Genomic DNA, 22848 nt, shown 5'->3' with positions numbered 1-22848 from the left:
AGGTATTAATAAGCTTCTCTGAGTAGTTGGCATAAAGTCCCCTTAGTACATCTAATTCTTTCTCTGTTTTCAGTAGCATGGAAATAAGACTTGTGAGTAAGCCAAGTGTAAAACAAGAATTACTCTGAAATTTCTACCACAATTTCCCTTTCCTTTTGATCTTACACATTTATAAATGGAAAGCATCATCTATGTAACATTTTCTACAGGTCTGCACTGTGTTAGGCAGTAGACATATCCTGTGCCCAAGAGGATAACTTCTTATGTTCTTCTGGGGCCTCGTGACCCTCAGGTAGCTCCAGTTACCTACCCAGTGAAAGCTGTCAGAGCCTAACAGCCCATGTCAAAAACGTCATCAGAGGCAGAAATGCCTGAAAAGCTCAATATGTCACCTCCTAGAGAATACTGGTCACCCTAGGCATAGAAGTTGAGAACTGTGGGACTGTCAATCAATGTGCTGATTGGTAATTAGCTACTCTCCTGTTTTGTCCTGTTAATGTGAGGACAAAAGCTGTGATGATATTGACACAAGCTGAAGAACATGCAGCAATTTGAATGTGTTGTTTGCTAGAATAAAGCTGTGGTTATGTAGCTTTAGAAGTGCTAAAAGTAATTAGTTACAACTGATCTTGACTATCAAAGAAATGCATGGGAGGGAGATTCTGGGGTATCCTTTTAGTTCCCGATTGATTTTTGCCGTAGGTTATTTTTTGTAATTTTTCTAATAACAAATACTGTGTGACAATAGCCTTCCTTCTAGCATGATTGTGATCTTCGGTCTCTTGGTCCTGACAGAATCCATTAGTCGATGCATTACATGCCTGGGTAAAAATACAGAGCTGGTCAAGTCCCATTACCATGAGAACCTCTATTTAACAAAATGGTTCCCAAGTTTTTCTGTGGCATAATTAATTCAGGTAGCATAGAAAATAAAATATTTGGATAGCACAGAGTATTTGGAAATTCTCTTCGGATACCTCTTAAGTAATTGTGAAATTATTTATTGCTTATTCAACAATTAAAAGTTATCTACTGTGTCTGTTGCTTGGCATTGAGCCTTTAGCAGTGGATGAAACAAAATCCCTTCTCTGAGACATCACATTCTAGTGGATGGCAAAGATAATTGTATTAGTTTGCGAAGGCTGTCATAACAAAATACCACAGACTGGAAGCTAAACAAAGGAAATTTATTTTCTCACAGTTCTGGAGACTTGAAATCCAAGATCAAGGTGTCAACAAGTTTGGTTTCTCCTGAATACCCTCTCCTTGACTTGCATAGGGCCACCCTCTAGCTGTGTTCTCATGTGGTATTTCCTTTGTGTGTGCATTCCCCTGGTGTCTCTGTGTCTAAATTTCCTCCTCTGATAAGGACATTATGTCAGATTTGATTAGGGCCCACCCCATGGCCTTCTTGTAACTTAATCACCTCCTTAAAGTCCTTATCTCCCAAAGTGGTCACATTCTGAAGTACTGGTGTTAAGACTTCAACATATGAATGTCGTGGGGACACAGTTCAGCCCAGAACAACAATGAAAAGAAAATCAATGACTATATATTACTTAAGATATTATCCTGGTACTGTAAAGGAAAGTTAAGCAGGGTAAATGATGGGATGAGAAAGGGGTACATTGTAAACAGCATGGTCAGAGAAGTTCTCTCTGTTGAATAGCATTTGAACTGAGAAATGAAGAGAAGGAATGAGGCCCAGAAATATCTGGGGAAGGGGTGAGAGAGTGTTTTAGGCAAAGGAGATGGTCCTTCATGTAGAAGGAGAAGTACCAAGAGGCAATGTGGCTGGAATGGAGAGTGTAAAGGGCCCAGAGATCAGAGGTAACAAGCCCATCATGGAAGGTCTCAGAGGCCTACTCAGAAAGTGTGGCCATCTTCTGGCAACAGTACATTACTAAAACCTACAGTAAAGACTGTGTGATCTGTGTTGGTAGGCTTGTGTAGGGTGTTGTGGACAGCCCTGGCTACGTAATTTGTGGGCCCAATGCAGAATGAAAATGTAGGACACCTTGTTCAGATGGCAAGATGGTAACAACAGCGTATAAAACCAAGGGCAGGGCCCTTGTAGTTGTAGGACTTTGAGCAACTGTTCAGGTTATGTGCCCCAGCTGTGGAAATATACAAGAAGTAGCTGACTCAACACATTCTTTTTCAAAAGTAAAATGCACAGTTGGATGTTGTGTAGTCTTATGGAAAATGTGTTCCTGAAGTTTGGATTTGAAGTCCCTGGTAAAGTCCTGGATTCTTTGTTTTCTCTTAGCCAGGGTTTGCCAGAGAAACAGAACCGGAAGGAGATTATATATATAAATATAAAATATGTGGCTATTATATATATATATATATATATATATATATATATAATATGTGGCTAATGCAATTATGGAGGCTAAGAAGTTCCACAATCTTCTACCTGTAAACTAGAGACCCAGGAAAGCCCATGTTGTAATTTCATCAAGTCTGAAGGCCTGAGAACCAGAGGAGCTGATGGTGTAAACCCCAGACCGAGGGCAAGAGAAGAAGAAGATGATATGTCCCAGTTCAAACAGTGAGGCAGGAAAAATAAAGGGGTGAATTTCTCTTTCCTCTGCCTTTTCTTCTGTCCTCATTAGATTGGATGATTCTCACCACATTGGGTTTACAATCTGCTTTACTGATGTACCCATTCAAATGATAATCTCATTCAGAATACCATCACAGACATGCTCAGAAATAATGTTTAATCTGGGCATCCTATGGTCACTCAACACATGAAATTAACCATCACAACCAGTGATACCTAGAGTAGAATTCTCACCTATAAGAGAAGGATTATCAGTTCAGTTCAGTTCATGTCCGACTCTTTGCGATCCCATGGACTGCAGCATGGCAGGCTTCCCTGTTCATCACCAACTCCCGGAACTTGCTCAAACTCATGTCCATTGAGTCGGTTATGCCATCCAAACATCTATAATAGAAGGATTATAGACCCTGTCTTACAAGGTTTGGTTTTGGTCCAATTTAGCCAAATAATGATGGCAGTTTTTGGTAAACTGTAGGATTCCATGAAAGTATTATGATTTAGTAATATATTTAATTTGCTTCTCCTTTATGTTCTGTTTTGACATGTCCTCCTTCCTATAATTCCTGAACAAAGAAAGCATTTTGTGAACTAATGGTAATAATTTATACAGAAATAAATATTATTCACCTCTTTTTTTTTTTTTTTATGAAGAAAATCAGTCTCATTATGCAATAACGTTTTATTATGGGCAAGAAGCCCAGACGTCAGATTGAATGTTATGCTTTGTCCCATGACATGACTGAGACTGTGTATCAATGGTCTTTATTCCTCTGCAGCAATTATTTGGTAAAATGAACAAATTCTAAGTGAGCCTGTTGTTCTTGCCTCCTCTTTCCTGCTTCACTTTTTCTCCTCTAGACAGTCATTTTTCTTCCTTTCTTGTCCAATTCTCTCCCCAAAGAGCAGCTGTATTCATATGTCTCACCCTGAAAGGGCAGGCAACTGGCTGCCATCAAGGCCACTCTGTGGCCTGGTCAGTGGGGAGCCGTGAAGAGCCATCTGCTTGCCTCTGCTGCAGAAATTGAGTGTCACCTTTGCAGCAGTCCTGTTTACAGAAGGATAATAGAGTTATTCTTAACTAAGTGTATTGTTTGCCAGAGAAAGGGCATGGTTTCAAGCAGTAAATAAGGAGGAAGTGTAACCAATGCCAGTAAGATTACACACTTTGCTGCATGTTTTAGTTTTCCTATAATCAAGTAGGAGATGACAACAGGCACATGGGGAATGTACTTCTGACTGAATACAACTTCAAACAGTATGGCCCTCTACATGCAAAAATAAATGACAAGAATGCCTGATTTATTGGAAGGAAAATTGAGTTATTTTTACAGGCTGTATCAATTGTTTTAAGGCTCAGAATTTTTCTTATTTCTCTCTGTAGCATCACCCCAAGCCTATCTATTGTTCCTAAGGCTACAATTGCAGTGTGATGTGATGCAAAAATATGGGTTTAGCACCAGAGAGGCTTATGTTCAGGTCTTCACTCCTTTATTTACTAGATGAATTATATGGGCTACTCAAAACCTTGGGATGGTCTCCTTATTTATAAAATGGGCATTAAAATATTGCTGGGAAATTTTGAGTAGTCTAATGGTCTAGAAAATACTTGAATATAGTAGATGATCAATAATGTAAGTATTGAGGGCTCCCCAGATGGTAAAGAATCTGCCTGCTAATGCAGGAGATGCAGAAAACATGAATTCAATCCCTGGGTCAGGAAGATCCCCTGGAGTGGAAATGGCAACCCACTCCAGTATTCTTGCCTGGGAAATTCCATGGACAGAGAAGCCTGATGGGCTACAGTCCACAGGGTCGCAATGAGTTGGACATGACTATTTGAGCACATTGACATGCACAATATAATTATTACAATTAGCCAGTGTTAAGATAGCTGTTTTTTTTTTTTTTTTTTGTACCTGTTCATGAATACAAAAAACTCACCCCAAGAACTATATACATCTAAATAACCAGATAGTTTTTATGGTGGTTGAAAACTTGAATTAAGTTAGATATACTTTAATATAACTCAATACACATGTACTAAGTGCTAATTACAGAAAAGTCACTATGCTCAGATTTAGAGGCCCAAAGACAAACCCTGAATTCAAAAGTTGGTAGAATGATCAAGACATGCAATTTCTAATTCCTTTTCTATTGGGTAGTACACCATTTCACTCTAAAATTTTTTGTTATGATTTTCTTTTTGGATTCTAGGTCTCTCTAGTTGAGTACTCATTTTTACATATATATCACATGCTAAGTCACTTCAGTCGTGTCCGACTCTGTGCGACCCCATAGACGGCAGCCCACCAGGCTCCCCCGTCCCTGGGATTGTCCAGGTAAGAACACTGGAGTGGGCTGCCATTTCCTTCTCCAATGCATGAAAGTGAAAAGTGAAAGTGAAGTCACTCAGTTGTGTCTGACTCTTAGCGACCCCATGGAATGCAGCCTAACAGGCTCCTCAGTCCATGGGATTTTCCAAGCAAGAGTACTGGAGTGGGGTGCCATTGCCTGCTCCGAATATATCACATATTCTTACCTAAATTTGAGGTATCTCCTTCTTGATGCTTTATAGTATTTCTAAATAAAAGCAGAAGGGTTTTTAACCTTGTCTGGTGCTATATTAAAGACTCACACCAGGTATGAGTAAAAATGAGGAAAAAAACAGATTATCAGCCAAGATGGTGGAGTAGAAAGACCTCCTCTCACAAACACACCAAAATCAGAACTATCTGTAGAGCAATCATCAAAGAAAAATGCTGGAACATACTAGAAAAGATCTTTCTCACCTAAAGACATAAAGGAGGAGCCACAATGAAATGGGTGAGGGGTGCAGACTTGCAATATAATCAAGTCCCTTACTCTAGTGGCAACCCACAGACAATAATTACATTGCAGAAGTTCTCCCACAGGAGTAACCATTCTGAGCACCCTGTTGGGCTCCACAACTTAGGGGTCCTGAACTGGGAAGATGAGCTTCCAGAGCTTTGGTTTTAAAGGCCAGAGGGGCTTAATTTCAGGAGCCCCACAGGACTGGGGGAAATAGAGACTTACTTCACTCTTAAAGGGTGAACATTAAATTCATACACATCGGAATCCACGGTGAAGGCAATAACTTGATAGGAGTCTAGACCCGATCTACCTGCTGGTCTTAGAGAGTCTCCCAGAGAGGCGGTGGTGAGGGTTTATGGCTCACTCTGGGGACATAGAGTTTGGTAGCAGTCATATTTGAGAATGTTCTATAGCTTGAACACTCCAGCTGGTGGCTGCTATCTTGGGACCCTCATTCTACTCATGAGTGCCAAAAACCAGTCCTACCCAACAGCCTGTAGGTATCATTGATGGGAAGCCCCAAGCCAAACAACTACCAGGGTGGGGACATATCCCCATCCATCAGCAGACAGGCTGCCTAAAGACTTCCTGAGGCCACAGATATCTCTAGACATGCTCCTAGATATGATGCTGCCCACCAGAGGACCAAGACCCAGCTCCACTCACCAATGGGTAAGCACCGGCCCTGCCCTTCAGGAAGGTTGGACTACCCCCCAGACCAGTCTCATCATCCAGAGAGCAAATACCAGACTCAAGAAAACTACAATCCTGCAGCCTGCATACTCAACCCACTTACAGCAGGCCATACCCTACCCTGGAACCAGCTGGGCCCTGGCCCCATTCACTAGCAGGCCAACACAAGTTTCAGAATACCCCAGAGCCCATATCCAACAGTGCCAGGAGCTGATCCCCCTGTAAAAATCTGAAATGAGCTCTGAGATCCTGGGGACCTGCAGTCAGACTCCAGGAACTGGCTCTGCCAGTAGTCTGACATTAACCCCAGGACCTGGCTTCACCCACCAGTGGGCAGGCCCTGGAGTCTTCAGAACACTGACTCCACTCACCAGTGAGCAAATACAACCCTGGGGATCCCTAGGGTTCTGCAGCCAGCTGCCTCATTTCCAGTCTGTACTAAATAGCAGCCAGCAGCATCTGTACAAAGTAAGGCCTGGCAACCACCTGGGTTAGAAGCCTACCAAGCCCACCAGACCATTTATATAATACACAACATCAAAAGGACTCATGCAACTCTCTAAGGGAGAATCCCTAGAGTATATACTTGAGTGATGAGAGGCAAGTGTGTGCTGGAATACATCTTCTATAGAAGGCCACTTCTCCAAGGTAAAGAAATGTGAATAACTACCACATATATAAAAAATGATGCCTTTGAACTGTGGTACTGGAGCAGACTCTTGAGAGTCCCTTGGACTGCAAGGAGATCAAACCAGTCAATCCTAAAGGAAATCAACACTGAATATTTGTCGGAAGGACTGATGCTGAAGCTGAAGCTCCAATACTTTGGCCACCTGATGTGAAGAGTCAACTCATTGGAAAAGACTCTGATGCCAGGAGAGATTGAGGGCAGGAGGAGAGGGGGTGACAGAGCAGAGATGGTTGGATGGCATCACTGACTCAAGGGACATGAGTTTGAGCAAACTCCAGGAGATGGTGAAGGACAGAAAAGTCTGAAATGCGGTAATCCATGGGGTTGCAAAGAGTCAGACACGACTGAGTGACTGAACAACAACAACATACAAATATAAGTAGCAACTTAGACAAAATGAGGTGACAGAGGAACATGTTCCAAACAAAAGAATGAGATAAAACCTCAGAAGAAGAACTAAGTGAAGTGGACATAGGCATTGTACCCAAGAAAGAGTTTCAGAGTAATGATTGTAAAGATGATCAAAGAGCTCAGGAAACGAATGAATGAACAAAGCAAGCAGTTGTAAATTCTTAAGTTAAAAAGAGTGAGAAAACATGAAGAACAACCAAACAGAGATGAATTCAATAACTGAAATGAAAAGTACAGTAGAAGGAATCAATAGTAAACTACATGATACAGAGGAATGGATCAGTGAGCTGGAAAACAGAGTGGTGGACATCATTGCTGCTAAACAGAAAAAGAAAAGAAACGAGAACCATTTAAGAGACCTCTGGGACAATATCATGCATGCTAATGTTCGCGTTATAGTGGTGTCAGAAGAAGAGTGAGAGAAAGGGCCTGAAGAAAATGTTTGAAGATGTAATAGCTGAAAACCTCCCTAACCTGAGAAAGGGAACAGTTACCCAAGTCCAAGAAGAGCAGAGAATTCCATCCAGGATTAACCCAGGGAGGAATACATCAAGACCCAGTAATTAAAATGACAAAAATTTAAGAAAAAGAAAATTAAAACAGCAAGGGAAAAACAACAAATAGCATACAAGCCATAAGGCTATTCGTTGATTTTTCAGCAGAAACTCTGCAGGCCAGAAGGGATTGGCAGGAAATATTTAAAATGATAAAAGGGAAAAACCTACAACTAAGAATACTCTACCTAACAAGGCTCCTATTCAGATTTGATGGCGAAATCAAAAGCTTTACAGCAAAAGCTAAAAGAGTTCAGTATCATGAAACCAGCTTTACTACAAATGTTAAAGAAACTTCTCTAGGTGTAAAAGAAAAGGCCACAACTAGAAACAAGAAAACTACAAAATGGAAAAGCTCACTGGTAAAGGCAAGCATATAGTAACAGTAGAAAACCATCCACACATAAAGCTAGTAGGGAGGTTAAAAAACAAAGTAGTAAAATCATCTGTATCCACAATAAGCAGTTAAGGTATACATAAAACAATTAGATGAAAATATAATATAAAAACAGTAATCTTGATAGGAGGAGAGTACAAATACAGGGTGTTTAAAAATGCATTTGGAATTAAAGAGATCAGCAACTAAAAATAATCACATTTGTATAGACTGCTATACGAAAGCCTCACGGTAACTGCAAACCAAAAATCTATAATAAAAATGAGGATAGGACAAAGAGATGGGACTTTAACATGTGAGGAAATGAGAAGTGAGTAAAAAAAGCAGTTTGATAAAGATAAAATTGTGCAAAAGCTGGAGAAAATATATAAGGGGAAATGAAATAGAAAATAATTTAAGAGAAATGCAAGAGGAAAAGGGAATTTATATATGAATATGTGACTGTATCCTAAGATGTTTTATCTTTCTTATGGCTTGAAAGAGGTTTCTCTTTCTTGGAAATATATTGTTAATCAGTGACATTTGTATCTTACCTATATTTTATAGAACATTCGATAATCTTTGTCACTGGTCTCTACATTTATAGGATCAAACAGAAATTTTACAAGGTTCTTACTACTTTTATACATCTACTGCTTGATCTCAGTTCAGCAGTAGATGCCACTGACTAAACACACCATTCACAGAACAGTTTTCTCTCCACGGGAGCAGGATTAAAATTTTCATTTATTTACATGAGAATATCAGGGATCCCTGCTACAACAGTCAACAAATTGTGAAGTAGTTCTATTGATAAAATAGTTGCTAGTTCTTTCTAGAAACAGTGGATTCTCATTCTTGCAAATCCAAGAGCTTAGTAATGTCTGAATAGTAAACTCACCAGTAGGGCTAGAAATGATTTTTCTAAGCATAGAGGTGTCTCAGCTCCATGTCTCACCTCAATATCTAAGGTGATACTTGAAAGTGTTTACTTTAAGCATACATTCTACCATGAAGGGCAACATATAGTAGTTTTGACCACAGACGAGTTGCGCTTTGGATGTAGTTTGCTTCCTCTTTAGTTTTCTAAAGAACAAGTTAATTGAACATTTTTGGGGGGAAAGTATTCAAGAGAACTGGGCTTCCCTGGTGACTCAGATGGTAAAAAATCTGCCTGTAATGAAGAAGATTCAGGTTTGATCCCTGGGTTGGGAAGATCCCCTAGAGAAGGGAATGGCTACTCACTCCAGTATTCCTGCCTGCAGGATCCCATGAATAGAGGAGCCTGGTAGGCTACAGTCCATGGGGTTGCAAAGAGTTGGACATGTCTGAGCTGCTAAGCACCCTGCTCACAAGGGAATTATCTTACTGTTGTTGGGTGGCACTTAAATCTTTGTAAGCCTCCTATAGTTCATTCCCATTTGGCTCAAGTGATAAAGCATCTGGCTATCAATACACGAGACAGAGGAGACACGTGTTTGATCACTGGGTCAGAAGGATACCCTGGAGGAGGAAATGTATCCCACTCCAGTATTTTTGCCTGGGAAATCTCATGGACAGAGGAGCCAGGTGGGTTACAGTCCACGTGATCACAAAGAGTCAGACATGACTTAGGGACTGAGTAGGCACTTTGATTCTAGAGAGAAACCTGAGCAGTGAGTCAGAGAGGCTTCTCTTGGCAGTATTTTATCAATAAAGTGACTGCAAAATAAGTTTCTTTTCAGAGTTTTGAAATAACAGCAGCACCCCATTTTTCATGAACATATCTGACTGATTTGAAACAAAATTTAAAAATGATTTTTATGTGTCTTCAAGATATTTTTTAGAAATAATTTTTTGCTTTCATTTATTAATTAAAAGTTAGAATACCAGTAATGTTGATTTTCCATCATTATTTATGACTATTTTCCTCTGGAAAGTTCATATGATAAATAGCAAATTTCCCTTTCTTGCTCCTAGTATATGTATTTTCCTTGATATTAACCTGACCATAAACATAGCTCTGAAACTAAGCTAAATACTAAATTTTATTCCTCAGCACCAAAAACTCAACCAAGAAAATAGATCCTCAAATCAAATTTTGCTTTGCAGTACTACAAGGGATATTCAAGTCAATCTTCCAGCCTCTAATAGTTCTTTCAAACATCCTAAAGAATCATTTGACACTTGTGTGTTCATCACAATTGAAAAAAAATGATAGGGAAAAAACTCTTAAGGCAACAGGAAGCTATTGTAGCATTGTGACTAATTTGAGTCATTGTAGTAATAATATTGAAGCTGTTCAGAGAGAGGCATTTAAGGCCAAAATTAATAAAAAGTATTTTTTTAAGGCTGTTAGTCAAGGCTTTTCACCTGGACAATATCTATTGTATAAAATATATTACTAAAAATTGGTATTATCATCTTTGGTAGAACATTATTTTAAAATATCTGTTGCCATATATATTATTAAAGCAATTGGCTCCTAAGAAAAGAATAGATTTTGTTCTGCAGTCTTTTCTTAAATTGGAGTATTAACACCTTGATTAATCCCAAATCTCCATGGCATCCCTGGTTCCTTTAAAATGAGGATTCTAAAGCAATTCTCCAAATTTAAAGACACTCAAGATTCAAACTCTGAGTGGATTGTGCAGAGGTTAAAACTTGGACTTGACCTCCAGTCTTTCCTTTGCCTGTTCTACATTGTTCCACCCACTCCTAAGTCCCCCAAGAACTTAGAGAAGCTGGGGGAAGTAGCATGACTCAAAGATACAGGCAGGTCTCCTGTACAGAATCTATAGAATGGACCCACAAATCAGTGGTAAGTTTCCATTTAAAATCAATTCAGTTCTAAAAAGGAAAAGGCAAAGCTGAGAGGGGAAGAACATGTGTTAAAGTCATTTGTTTGGATTTGCAGGTCAGGTTTCTTCATTTGTCCAGATGCAGTCTTCTTACAGGTTGTTCTGCTGTGGAATTGTTTCGGCCTTCACAGAAATGCTCAGGCTCCTGACTGGGGCAGATGATCGCCTCTCTAGAAGCTCTCTCCACCTGGTAGCAGCCTGTGGCTACCACAGTGATTTTTAAAAAAATCTTGCCATCCTTATCTTTTGATTTTGTAATGCTGCTCTGGGTACTCAATCCCCAGGTTCTTGTCTCCTTGCCTGGATGCTTGCTTCCTTATTATTATCACTGATCTGTTTCCAACCATAACCTTACCTGAAACTCTGATGCAGATGTGTCCTGATTTCTAGGGTGGGTACTTGATACTTTATTTTTCTACCTGCATATAATTTTTCTGAGTACCTGGATTCTACCTTAACCAGTGATTTCCTGGAATTATTCTACTCTGAAATCTGTCCCACCCAAGCTCTAGCTTTCACTGTAGGTTACCTGTTCTTTGTTTCCTATCTTGTCTCTGAAGTCTACTTGCCTTCCAGTTTCAGGGCAAATATTTACCAAAACCTATGGAAAGCTCTTCTGGATTCCATAACAACACTGCTTCCCTCTGTATGGAGAAGCCCTGAATAAATATTTCTTTGCCTTGTAGTTGGTCCAAGGCTGATTGTCAATAAAATGATATTATATGTAAAAAAATGAAAGTACAGAAGAGTGAATGTTTGGGTTTGATGCCAAAGTCTTCTATTCTCTTTCAGCAGAGAAATACAACATTGGTTTAGATATGGTGGGTGTGAATTGCTTTGAAGCTGAAGAAAAATATATAAATCTCTGAAAAAAAATGTTTTGTAATTGAGTAGTAGTAATATTGCTGTGTAAAAACAGGTGCCAACCAAAAAGCCTAGCTTTGAAGGAAAGCTTCTTAGTTGAGTTATGAGACAGCTGGAGAGCAGCAAAATAGATATGGATCCCTAAGCCCCGCAGGAAAAAACAGCTTTAATCAGGGCCTGACACGTTGGGTGATTGTAACGAAGTCCCTCGGTATGTGTAAGCCCTGTATCAAATGGGACCAATTGACTATTGACAAGTGTTACATTAGTGCAAAAGTGGATGAAAAACTGGCTGTTGCCCTGCACAACTCCAGTAATGAGAATGAGGTTCTTGTGAAAGAAAGGGACTTGGTTTGTTTTAAAAATACATAATGTGCACTGGCCCAAGTGTTACCTCCGGTGAACTCAAATTCCTCTAGGCCCAGCCTTTAGATACTGCAGTAGCATTTAGTGCTGTCTTTCCAAGGCTCTCCCTGTGACAGGCCTTTTGGACTCCTTAAATTGATTCCATGGCTCAGAACACCAGTAGCTCATGCTGGCAGCCTGACCCAGGAGCGGGGAGCGTCATCCTGCCCTGAAAGCCCCTCAAATGGATTTTACAAGGGAGTAGTGCATTCCATGCTTCTAAGTGCAGTGAAGCATGTTTTTAGCACTTTTCACAGATCATAAATTAATTTGAAATGAACCTTTCTCCTCCCACAAACTATAATACCAGAGAAGAACAGTCATCATGGTTTTTCTGCAGCATAGGGCTTGAAGGGGGAAAAGTCATTTTCTCCTACATTTGTTGATGGAACATGTGACAGGTGCCAAATGCTAGGCTTTCCACAAATGCATAGCATGTGTGTCCAATTCAAAATAATTTGTAGTTTGGGTAGATTCTCCACACCTTCATCTCTGAACCTGAAACAGTGGAAACAGCCATGGATATTCTCATCCAAAGATGGGAGAGTTATGCAGAGTCGCAACTGATGTCTCAGGAATCCCAAAAGTCCTATCTTGACTGTTTCTGTATCGCATATATGAATGATTATCCTTGGTAATTATTCTGGAAAAGATAAGAAAGAGCAAGTAGCACATGAAGCCCTATTTTACTATTGTGTGTGGGTATTTGGTAAACAATAAAATAAAGCGATATGCTTTTTGGTAATACGTTAAGGAGGAAAACATGAAACTGTCTTTTAGAACTTAATGTTCAGAGTGCTTCGTTAACTTGTGTGGAACACCTGTTCTCTTACATACAACAAAAATTTACTAAATTGATTATACTAAAATTGGTTGATCTCATTAGTTTTCTTACCTTCTTTTGCTTTAGTATGTAGTAGAGGCCACAGGAAGCAATATTTGATTAATTGTACAATGATTGAAAGTGATTGTGGGTTACAGAGTAAACAACACTGAAGTGAAAAAGAAGGGCAAAAGAAAAGCAGAAAGATGTTCTGTTAATAGTGAGTATCTAGGAAACTCAATATCAACTCTGTTGTCAATGTTTTTTTTTTCCCCCCTGCATAGATCCTCTTCTGATTTCCAGAACGACGCATCTAACTGTCTAGAGATAACTCCTCCTATATTTCACGGGTGCCTAAATTCAATGTCCAAATGGAACTGCTCATTTTTCCTCCAAATATGTTCGTCCTTTCACGGTCCCTGTCATAGGAATGACACAATCGTTCTACAAAAGATAGACACTTAAGAGTCATCTGAAATTGTTTTGTCCATTTTCATTCTCACTTAATAGCTATAAATGGCCTATAGAGTCTTAGCTCCCACATTCCCTACTCTTTTATAGCCAAGTCAACTGCTTTAGCAGTTCTTGTTTGGGTTACTAGCTGCTCTGGCTCCCTGGCTCTACCCTCTATCTCACTTAAATTTAGCCTTTAGCCCATGGCCATTGCTTTTTAAATGCAAATGTGATTGCATCACTTCCTTGATTAAAATTCTGTGACAGCCCTTATTGCCCATAGGATAAATTTAGCACCCCAAATTTTTCATGATCTAGCTGTGCTTGCTTCTTTAATCCTATTTCCTACCACTGTTCTCTGAGGTCTTTCACTAGATGAAGAGCAATTTTTCCGTACGTATAATTCTATTTCATACTTCCACGTTGCTGGGAACACCTTTTAACCTTTAGAACCTGGTTTGGAATCTGGGAAGCCCACCCTTACTTCTTGGTTCAAATTATGTTTTTTTCTCCAGCTGTCCTAGTGTCCTGTGCATAATATTGATATTTTATCCATCTGGTTAGTTTAACTGCTGGTTTCTCTGTCTCACTTATTTATTCTGAGCTCTTTAGGGTCAGTAATAGTGCTTTATATATTTTTATATACCATATGCAGCACAGCCCTTGATATATGATAGGTATTCAACATGTATTTGTTGAATCAACATGTGGATGCAATGGTAAAAAGCAGAACTTGATCTGGTTGGTGGTTGAGGAGGTACCACTTTGGAGAGGTGATCTCTATTGTTTTGGGGGATTTGGCCATGTGTAGACATAAAAACTGAAAGAGGATTTGATCCTAATTCAGATTTGATTTGGACTTCTGTTACATATTGATCCTAAGAAAGCCAGCAGCGATTTACAATTGGAGAGTGCTATAGGGCATAGAAGTAGTAACACTTACATGAAAAACTGAAGAAAGATAAATTCCTCTCTCTCTTTCTACCTTTTCTTCCTGCTGCTGCTGTGTCACTTCAGTTGTGTCCGACTCTGTGTGACCCCATAGACGGCAGCCCACCAGGCTCCCCCGTCCCTGGGATTCTCCAGGCAAGAACCCTGGAGTGGGTTGCCATTTCCTTCTCCAATGCATGAAAGTGAAAAGTGAAAGTGAAGTTGCTCAGTCATGTCTGACCCTCAGCGACCCCATGGACTGCAGCCTAACAGGCTCCTCCGTCCATGGGATTTTCCAGGCAAGAGCACTGGAGTGGGGTGCCATTGCCTTCTCCCCCTTTTCTTCCTAGCTTCTTGCAAAAGAGATATAAAATAAATACATTAGAATATATATATTTTATTTTTAAGGTAGCTATGTGACTATAAGTGCATGTATATATATGTCTACATATATAACTAAATTTTTTAAAAAATGTGGTATAATCCTTTTTGTTGAACAGTTCTATGTTGATGTGGGTAGTGATCAGAAAAAGGAAGTTTGGGCAGGGGATGGAGAAGGGAAATCAAGTAATGGTAAAGCTAGAATATATATTTTGAGAGTGGGCCTCTGGGAGAGGAAAAAGCAGGAACAGAGCACATAGGTCTTCAGAATTTCATTCTTCTGCCCGTCAGTGGGGGGAGTGGTGGATACAAAAGTTAACGGTGTCTGGGCTGAGTGTGCCTTGGTCCCACAGGCTCGGTGTGGAGGTACCATGGACAGAGCTAAGGCTGGCTCCCTCTGGGTTAGGGAGAATACTAAGAAACTACTGTGGCTATAGGAGGAACGTTTTTTATTTTTTTAATCATACTGAACTAATTATGAACATGAGAATTACCAAAAACTTTTTTTCTACTTCAAGTAGCCTCTGTTCATACTTTGGAGCTTTAGAATGGCTGAAAATTCGGCAGTCAGCATGTTAGATATCCATTCCACTGTGAGCCCAATCTCGGTTCTTTCTCAGAGAGAATGCATTTAGGGAAGAAAATATAGCCAATGACTTCTGCAGTGGGGAGTTCGTTAAAAGCTGGCTGATACTGCTGGGAATTTGAAAGCATATATGCCTAAGTAAGGGGCTTCCCGGGCGGCTCTAGTGGTAAAGAACCCGCTTGCTAATGCAGGAGACATCAGAGATGTGGGTTCGAACCCTGGGTTGGGAAGATCCCCTGGAGGAGGGCATGATAACCCACTCCAATATTCTTGCCTGGAGAATCCCATGAACAGAAGAGCCTGGCAGACTGCATAGAGTCTATGGGGTCGCAAAGAGTCGGACATGACTGAAGCGACTTACCATGCGTGCATGCCTAAGTAAAGTGATAAGTAGGTTATGCTTTGTGGAACTTCTCACTTTGGTGTGTAAATATAAGTTGTTATATTGATTATTTTCACAATGTGGCAGTTGTGAAATAACCAGTTCCTGTGTTTCAAGCACTAGTCCAGGTACTTTAATTTACTCCTAATCACAATCAGTCATGGATTTATCATCCTGATTTTACCGTAGAAGAAGCTGGGCTTCCCAGCTAGTAAGTGTAGAGCTGGGTTCAGCCCTGAGTCCGGCTGACTAGGATCCTGTTCACATTCTTTTCTCCGCACTGCCTTCCTTGCATCACATCTTGGCTTGCAGCAGGAGAGTCAAACCTGACAGGAACGGTGAAAAGCCTGGAGTTTTCAGCCTGCTAGGCAAGCAGCAGTGCCATAGAGGGAAGTCACTGCGAGCCCTGTCATTTATTTCTGTCTACTTTAAATCTCTTATCTGTAGGGCAAAAAGCATTTACAAAGCTTTCAGAAAAATGCTTTGTGATTACCAGCACTAGGCGAGCAATGGCTTGCCTGTTTTCCACAGATAGCTTCAAAATATGTCTTTTAGGGAGAATTATCAGCTTTCTCCCACTTAGATTCATATATAAACACACAGATGAAAAAAAAATGTTTTGGAAATCCCATAGTCCTGGGTGTGAACAGACTTTCTATTCTAGGTTGCATTGAATCAGATGGAAAAAAAAAATCTTGAAAAACAAAAAATGAAGAGTAACTATTCAGTTGTAAATAGACAAATAAGAATTGTTACATCTTAGTGACAAATTCCCATTCAATGCTAATTCCTGTTAAGTCTAGGAATTCTGAGATGTAATTCTACTGGTATGAAGTATCAGGTGTTCCCTGCCAAAGCACCATATTTTTTTTGAGGGGGAGTTTGAGAAAACAATAAGGACAGGGCTATTAGTTCATTCTTCCTGAAACCATACCCAGCCCTCTTGGTAGAATCTGCTTTGGTAATATTTTTGTCTTAGAAGACAGAAAAAGGATGTTAGAATTACCATCCCCATTGGCCTGATAGTAGCTAAATTTTCATTGTTCTTTGTACTTTTTCCATGTTGACTTCAGCTTTGGGAATAATTCTTAACAAATTGTACTACTGACCTTCTATAAGCAGGCCCCTTCTGCATGATTAAAAGATTTACAATTGCATGCCCATGTGACAATTCATGAAGCCCTACACACCTTAGACCCCTTGCTCTAACATACCTTGTTGAAAGCACAGATCCAGAGATCCTTGCTGCTCTCCAGGGGGACCTTAGGAGCCTTCTGGCTTTGGAGCTCAGGTCCTGCCACCGCTGCTATACTTGTTCTCCTCCTTCTTGAGACGGGAAATTCCCAACAGAGGAAATTCTGAGAGCCCGATAAAGAGCCAGTTTTTGTGTAGTCTCATTGAAAAAAAAGAAACATAACCTTTAAGGGGTCAGAAATCTGTTATTCTGAGTCTTTTTATTTTTTTTTTTACATTCAAAGCCCACCAATTCTATTTGAGATATCTCTTCCTCTGAAGGTACACCGTCCTGGCTGAAAAGGGCTTTAATAAGCCAGACATGATAAGGTGATTGCTTTGCTCCACTTTGCTTTGCTGTTAAAACATTAAGTGTAATCTGATGTGTCAATAGAGCCACCTCAGGTACTCAGAATCATTTTAATTCCTCTTACCGTCAAAACACAGTGTCAATACTGACACGAATTGGCATTAAAAATACGTATGAAATCACCTGGAGAATAGCACTTTCTGCTGATGGGAGGGCTCTTAAGGCAGTCTCTGTCACAGACTCAACATGAACTATTTCTTGGCTCTGAATTTTACAGAGCACCTTTTTTTTCTTTCCAACCTGACCTGCTTTGCATCATCCAAACCTATTGGTGGAGGAAAGAAGGTTTCCCTTTTTATCTGACCCTATGGGAGATGTTGTATTAAATTCCCAGTGTATGCTCTGTAACAGATGTGAGGATGTCACAGAAGGGGATGACATCACTCATGGTTGGTGATTAAATACTTCCCTGGGACTCCCAAAATGCACTCAAAAGACAGTGGAAAGGAGGAGTGGTGATGAGAGAACTTTCCTTATGCTCCACCTGGGTGTATGTTGTTATCACCCTAGACAGATTTTAATTTTGGGGAAAATGAATGTATAAAATGGAAGAATAGACATATGATAACTTAGAAAAATATACACTTATATAAATATTCAGGTATTTTCAGCATGTTACATTTCATGTGCCTTATAATTTATAACATGGGATATATCATGTATGAATATATGTATGTTTATCTAATATATAAAGCACTTGTGATATGTAAGTATATTCACTTTATATCATATATGCAATGTTCTAGATCCCCAAGCAAATAGAAAAACCAGGAAAGAAATATTTTATTTTTTGGCAAGTGCCATATTCTTTGCTAAGCTGCACATATAGATTACCAAAGAGATTTTTATAAACATATTGTAATATGGGAGATGGTGATGGACAGGGAGGCCTGGCATGCTGCGATTCATGGGGTCACAAAGAGTCAGACACGACTGAACGACTGAACTGAACTGAATATATTTGGAGTGTTGAAGTGATCATCAAGCATTATTTATCCAATAATTCACTTATTAATATCTATTGACATTTGGCAAATACACAGTTTGTTTTATTTTCTTGCTTTACAAAGTTTTTGGGGGATAAATGACCTGTTGAACTAAAAAGTGAATATCCTTGAATTTCAAGCTTTGAAAGCAGTAGAATCTATTAACAGGAATGACTGGATTTTCTTTGTTGTTTTACATCTGAAAGCTGGTCATTCCTTTTCTGTTTTCCTAAGGTTAGCAGGTGTGTGTGTGTGTGTTTGGCAGAAAATCACTCAGCTGACCTTTTTCATAATCAGCTACAATAAGTGAAGTGCCTGTGTATGTGTGTGTCCTTGCACTTCTGGTGTGATGGACAGTTTACTAAAATATATGGGAAAAGTTAATCCCTCTGCCCCTGACCTTTGGCACAGGAACCTTGTGCTTTCAGGAGAAAGTGTAGTAAATGCCAAGTCCTTTGGGCAGAGGATGTTTGCATTAATGTTTTCTATGCTAGAGCCTGAGCCATAGATTTTCTGTCAGACATCCTTTCCACTGCGGGTATGGATTAGGTTGAGGTGTATGTAGAATAGAGTGCCTGATGCCATCTGACACCCCAAATATTTTAGCCCCAGCCAGTGTATAAAGGAGAAAGCTTTCCATACCCTATCACACATGTAATTGGAATGTTGTATGGGAGGTAGAACAAGTCACACAGTTTAATATGATTGTCAAAGGGTCAGTTGTCATGTTAATTATCAAGATCTGAATGATTATAATATGACACGAAGAGGAAGGAGGATGCATACCGTTCACACCGACCTTGTAAATGCAGTTAACTCTTGATCTCACCCCACTCCAGTACTCTTGCCTGGGAAATCCCATGGACAGAGGAGCCTGGTGCGCTGCAGTCCATGGGGTCACAGCAGCAGGGCTGTGATACTAGCACAACACAGGCATGCTGCTGCTAAGTCGCTTCAGTCGTGTCCGACTCTATGAGACCCCATAGACGGGAGCCCATCAGGCCCCGCCGTCCCTGGGATTCTCCAGGCAAGAACACTGGAGTGGGTTGCCATTTCCTCCTCCAATGCATGAAAGTGAAAAGTGAAAGTGAAGTCGCTCAGTCGTGTCCGACTCTTAGCGACCCCATGGACTGCAGCCTACCAGGCTCCTCCGTCCATGGAATTTTCCAGGCAAGAGTATTGGAGTGGCATGCCATTGCCTTCTCCCCAACACAGGCATACAACTCTGCATATGCCAGACTCTCTGTCTGAAATATTTTATTTTTTGGTGAGTAGTTTTTGGAGGAGTACAGGTTGCAGAGTGAAGTAGCTTTGGAAAGACTCTGCTTTAGGAGATTAAGTCGTCCAGCACAGCAACTGATTTAACAGTTTAGAAGTAATCCTTTACTCCTCTGTCTTCACGTAGCTTCCTCCAAAGACACACAAGTCCTACTGATTCTAACACTTCAGTATCATCCAAATCTACCCCTTCCTTTTTGCATTTTATTGTCTTAGGTTCCCCTTATTTCTTGCCCAGATTATTCGCTAGATTACTAGAAGCTGTGCAACTTCCAATTTTAGGTTCTGTAAAATTAAAAAGAAAGCAAATCTACCACGCCCCTCTGAACTGAATGTTGTTCTCAGATGCCCTGTGTTCTCCTGTGCCCCTTTCATCATTCTGTGTATCGTTCCCTTCGCATTTCCTGTGTTTGTGCCTCTAAATCATCCTCTAAGCCCAGGATACATATCACCTTCTCACTGTAAGCCTTTAGTAGTATGATTTAAGAGTTCTTCTTTGGGCTTCCTTCATGTCATGTGCTTGTTTTGGTTATAGTTCCTTTCCTGATTTATTTGAATTGTTTCTTGAAAATTGTCTTTATAACTCCTGCCTTCTAGAGCATAAACTCCTTGAGGGCAGGGCCCATTGTATTTTGTTTTGTGTCCCAGAGCCTGGCATAGAATAAGTGCTAAGTGAGAATTTCTTAAATAAGATAATAAAAGGACATGACTTTTAGATAATAGAATAATATATGACAGGTAATAGTCCTGCTAACAGAGAAGGCAATGGCACCCCACTCCAGTACTCTTGCTTGGAAAATCCCATGAACGGAGAGGCTGGTGGCCTGCAGTCCATGGGGTCACTAAGAGTCGGACACAACTGAGCGACTTCACTTTCACCTTTCACTTTCATGTATTGGAGAAGGAAATGGCAACCCACTCTGGTGTTCTTGCCTGGAGAATCCCAGGGATGGCTGAGCCTGGCTGGCTGCCATCTATGGGGTTGCACAGAGTTGGACATGACTGAAGCGACTTAGCAGCAGCAGCAGCAGCAGCAGCAGCAGTCCTGCTAAATGATCAGTAAGAGTATTTATGTAGGAGGCAGTTGGTGACACACATTTGTTCTCACAGATCTCTTCCCTGAACCTCTCTCACTGTTCACCTACACCAGTCTTGACATGATCACCCTCAAGTGACTAGGGATAAATAATCTAAATCCTTGCATGCTATCTCTTAATTTAATTATAATCCTTGGTTCTGAGAAAGGGAGGCCCTTCTGCCTTCCTCCTCTGGTTTCCAATTATTTCTGGGCTCTTGTCTCATCCATTATACTTCCCTTTGTAGCAAGGAAGAGTTGCTGATTGTGAGATTGGGAGTGAAGTTAAGCCAGCATAGTTCATCTCCTTGCCCTCCTTTTCCTTCTGGAGCATACCCATACCAGGGGCATGCATTCTATTCTGCTACTCTATTCCTAAAGCCTGTAGTGGTCTGATGATGCCTATGACTGGGTGGGGAAAAGTGTCTAAATCTGATGTCCAGTAATAGGAATCCCAGTTTACCAAATATGTAAATCACATTCTTCAATAATAGATTTATAAGTATAAAAGATATGTTACTGTAACAACTGTCAAACTTTTTTGTTATATTTTGTATTTGTTCCAGAACCCAGTTAGAGGATTGTTTTGGTTGGGCAAGCTCGTAACTCAACACATAGAATTTGAGAGCTAGAAGGAACCTTGCTGCTAAGTTGCTTCAGTCGTGTCCGACTCTGTGTGACCCCATAGACGGCCTCCTACCAGGCTCCTCTGTCCCTGGGATTCTCCAGGCAAGAACACTGGAGTGGGTTGCCATTTTCTTCTCCAATGCATGAAAGTGAAAAGTGAAAGTGAAGTCATTCAGTCGTGTCCAACTCTTCACGACCCCATGGACTGCAGCCCATCAGGCTCCTCCGTCCATGGGATTTTCCAGGCAAGAGTACTGGAGTGGGTTGCCATTGCCTTCTCTGAAGAAGGAACCTTGGCTCTACTTTAAATATATTAAACTTTGAAAAGTTAATCTCTGTTTCCTAAAGAAAAGTGAGTCACTCAGAGTTATGTAGAATCAGTCATCATTGTAAAAATTAATTAGACTCATGTCTGAACAATTATCATTTTGGGATGTAGGCCATGGTAGGGTAAGGAGGCCACAGCCAGGTAAGAAGAAAGATTAGTACTAGCCATAAATGACTGAATGCAGGAGTGAAGAATGAGAGTGTCTATGTGTGTGGGAAGGGTAAGATAAGAACGAACATGGGGATAAATAAGGTTGTAGAGATCAATAATCCAACCAAGAATACTTGGCAGACAGAGCTCAGAAATCCAGGGAAAGATTTTGGACAAAAGACTGTACCAATATCAAGAAGTGTAGTACTTTAGGATTAGAAGATATCATATATGTCATCGATTCTATCCACACATTCGGTATTTAAATCCTGTTCCCAATATTATCACTTTGCAATATCAGCTCCATGTAGTACCCATTTCCAAAGACAAAATCCCCACTGTGTATTAATTTATTACATCTTCACTAAGTCCATTTCACCTTTGGATATGTATAACTCTTCTGCTTTGAGTGATCTGTTTCTGTTGATCTCTTACTATGCTAACTTACAAACTTTGTTATAACTAAAGTAGGGAATTTTATGGTTGAAAGGAACATAGAATAATTTTTTCTTCCGTTATAATACATCAGTTCAGTTTAGTCACTCAGTTGTGTCCGACTCTGCGATTCCATGGACTGCAGCACGCCAGGCCTCCCTGTCCCTCACCAACTCCTGGAGTTTACCCAAACTCATGTCCATTGAGTCAGTGAGGCCATCCAACCATCTTAAGTTCTGTTGTCCTCTTCTCCTCCTGCTTTCAATCTTTCCCAGTATCAGGGTCTTGGCAAATGAGTCAGTTCTTTGCATCAGGTGGATAAAGTATTGGAGTTTCAGCTTCAGCATCAGTCCTTCCAATGAATATGCAGAACTGATTTCCTTTAGGAAGGGCTGGTTGGATCTCCTTGCAGTCCAAGCGACTCTTCAACAGTCTTCTCCAACACCACAGTTCAAAAACATCAATTCTTTGGCACTCAGCTTTCTTCATGGTCCAACTCTTACATCTATACATGACTACTGGAAAAACCATAGCTTTGACTAGACAGACCTTTGTTGGCAAAGTAATGTCCCTGCT

At 40.3% G+C, this 22848-nt stretch overlaps 1 pseudogene; it reads left to right on the top strand.

Moving 5' to 3' along the window:
* Positions 1–12043: 12043 nt before the first annotated feature.
* Positions 12044–22848, top strand: part of LOC133253365 (V-type proton ATPase subunit E 1-like) — a 65317-nt pseudogene continuing 54512 nt past the window's right edge.

Source organism: Bos javanicus, chromosome 8 (genome assembly GCF_032452875.1).
Source record: "Bos javanicus breed banteng chromosome 8, ARS-OSU_banteng_1.0, whole genome shotgun sequence".
Taxonomy (NCBI): domain Eukaryota; kingdom Metazoa; phylum Chordata; class Mammalia; order Artiodactyla; family Bovidae; genus Bos; species Bos javanicus.
This window is presented reverse-complemented; position numbering and strand designations above follow the sequence as displayed.